The sequence below is a fragment of the Eriocheir sinensis genome, chromosome 7 (assembly GCF_024679095.1).
Source record: "Eriocheir sinensis breed Jianghai 21 chromosome 7, ASM2467909v1, whole genome shotgun sequence".
Classification (NCBI taxonomy): domain Eukaryota; kingdom Metazoa; phylum Arthropoda; class Malacostraca; order Decapoda; family Varunidae; genus Eriocheir; species Eriocheir sinensis.
Window position 1 is genome coordinate 20,532,717 of NC_066515.1, and position 2,500 is coordinate 20,535,216.

The window sequence follows — 2,500 nt, forward strand, 5'->3', positions numbered from 1 at the left end:
AGGGAAGGGAAGGGAAGGGAAGGAAATTTAAGAAAAGAAAAGGAAAGGGAAAGGAAAGGGAAAATAGGAAGGAAAGAGAATGAAAGGAAAGGGGAAGGGAAGATAGGGGGTCAGCTCTTTAGACAAACCTTCCCCTGTAATTTCTGAGCCAAATTAATATAAACAAAAATTATGATGGTACTTTTTTGGCCGCCTGTACAAAGTGACTCGAAAATTAGGACATTGACCCAGAGAGAGAGAGAGAGAGAGAGAGAGAGAGAGAGAGAGAGAGAGAGAGGGAGAGAGAGAGTGAGAGAGAGGCCTAACCCAACCTGATCTCTTTGCCTCTATCTTTATCTCTTTCTTTCGTCCTTTTTTTGTCTCTTTCTTTCTTTCTATAACTCGATCTGTTTCTCGTTTCTCGTTCTAAGCCTCTTTTTCTTAATTTTTCTTCCTCTTCCTCCTCCTCCTTCTTCTTTCCCCTCTTTTCCTATATGATTTTTCCTCCTCCTCCTCCTCTTTCTTCCCCCTCTTTTCCTATATGATTTTTCCTCCTCCTCCTACTCCTCCTCTTCCTCTTCCTAGTTTTTTTCTCTTTTTACCTTTCCATCTACCGCCTCCTCTTTTCTTTCTACCTCCTATTCATCTGCCTCCTCCTCCTTCTCCTCCTCCTCCTCCTCCTCTTCCTCTTCTTCAATGCACGTAAAGGCAACACAAAGAGACTCTGATGCATTATTCAACTTCGGGCCAAGACCAAGTCCAAGTTTTCACATTAAAGGAGCCAGAACGAAATTGAGAGATACCAGGTGACCCATCTCTCTCTCTCTCCGGTAAGGTGTTTAATCCTGTTATTTTTTTCTTTTTTCCTGTTTTTTTTTTTTTTGTTCCGCTTTTTCGTTGGTTCGTGTTTATTTACTTTTTACATTCTCTCTCTCTCTCTCTCTCTCGTTCTCTTATTGATTCTTTGCTCGTTAGATCATAAAAAAATTAGAATGTGAAGGTGGTGGACCAGCTGGTGGTGTGTGACGTCAACACCACCACCACCACCACCACCACCACTACCGTCATTACACTCATCACCACCACCACCACCACCACCACTCCCGTCATTACGGTCATCACCACCACCGTCAACCTTGAAATGGCTGTGGTATCTTCATTCTCGTGTTTATCTTTGTTTTCTGTCATCACCATCATCACCACTTCCATCATAACTACCACTACCACCACCATCACCATCAGCCCAGTGCCCCGCGTCAGCACACAAGACAGGAGGGCACACACACACACACACACACACACACACACACACACACACACACACACACACACACTCACACACCGCCGCGGCACCGTCACCTTTGCACAATCAATAACACGATCACAACACACACGCCTACACACCCACGCCATGCCGCCGCCGCCGCCGCCGCCGCCTCCTGCAGGGAACATCTGCTGCCCGGCTGAGGGAGTCACACCGTCGCCGCCGTCAGCGCCCCCGTCAGCGTGACCGTCCTGGCCGCCGCGCCGCGCCTCGCACTGTTACACTGTCACCCCGTCACCACTGTCACCTCGCGCCCAACGGCACGCACACGCACACACACACACACGCTGGCACTGCTGGCCCGGCACTGTCACGGCGGGAACACTGCACCAAATGTCACTGGGCCGCAGCAGCAACACCAGCAGCAGCAGCAGCAGCAGCAGCAGTGTGGCAGCGCGGGGCGACCCTCCAGCGGCAGCACCAAGACACGACTGGCCGCCGCCCCGCTGAGGCCCGGCGGGCGGCGGGCGGCAGGGCGGGGCAGGGGGCAGGTCACCAGGCCCGGGGGGTGGGTCACGGCAGGCAGGACCCGGGCGGGGCTAGCGAGGCTGGCGTGGGCGGTGGCGGCGGTGGCAGCGGCGGCACCCAGGTACGCCCGCGACTCTTGCCCCGACGCCCGTGGCTGTGGTGTGGGGGGTCAGGGTGAGGCTACTTACCTGTGAGGTAAGTCGGGTGCGGCCATCCCCCGCGGTCACTGTCCTGGCGGTCACTGGCAGGCTGCGCGCGATCACCACCACTGCCGCGGCCACTATGAGCCGCGGCCCGGGCGGGAGGGCGGCGCGGGTTCCACCATGCGATCGAACCGCCGACGGAGAGGTTGTCAGAGGCCGTACAAGTGAGGTAATTCCCGCGGCGGCCGCTTCCTGCAGCCGGCGGGGCGGGGCGCCGGGCGGGGCAGCGGTGCTCGGGGTTCACGGCAGGGCCCGCGGCTCCTGCTGGCGGGGATCGGGGGGCGGCGGCGGCTGCTGCAGGTGACGGGGGCGGGGGGGGGGCGGGGCGGGGCGGGGCGGGGAGGGGCGTTGAGAGGGCAGGGGAGGGGAAGGAAGGCGAGGGGAGGGGAGGGGAGGGGAGGGACGGGCCGCTCCGCCCTGCTCCCCTTACTCTGCGCACTGTTGCCATAACAACAACACGCTAAACAACGCCATGCCCGCTGTGGCGCCTGCACGCACGCACGCATGCACACACACACATACACAC

General features: G+C 57.5%; 1 protein-coding gene across 10 annotated transcripts in view; it reads right to left on the reverse strand.

The window, feature by feature from the left end:
- The window catches only part of LOC126994411 (potassium voltage-gated channel protein eag-like), a 159,633-nt gene extending 157,469 nt beyond the window's left edge, over positions 1-2,164 (reverse strand). For 3 of the 10 annotated variants that reach the window (XM_050853768.1, XM_050853750.1, XM_050853761.1), the window contains exon 1: positions 1,960-2,154. The gene's annotated coding sequence lies outside the window, so the exon portion shown is untranslated. Of the gene's footprint in view, positions 1-1,383; positions 1,929-1,959 lie in introns of those variants that run through there. The other 7 variants (XM_050853776.1, XM_050853741.1, XM_050853725.1 and 4 more) reach the window with 7 other exon arrangements.
- Positions 2,165-2,500: the final 336 nt, after the last annotated feature.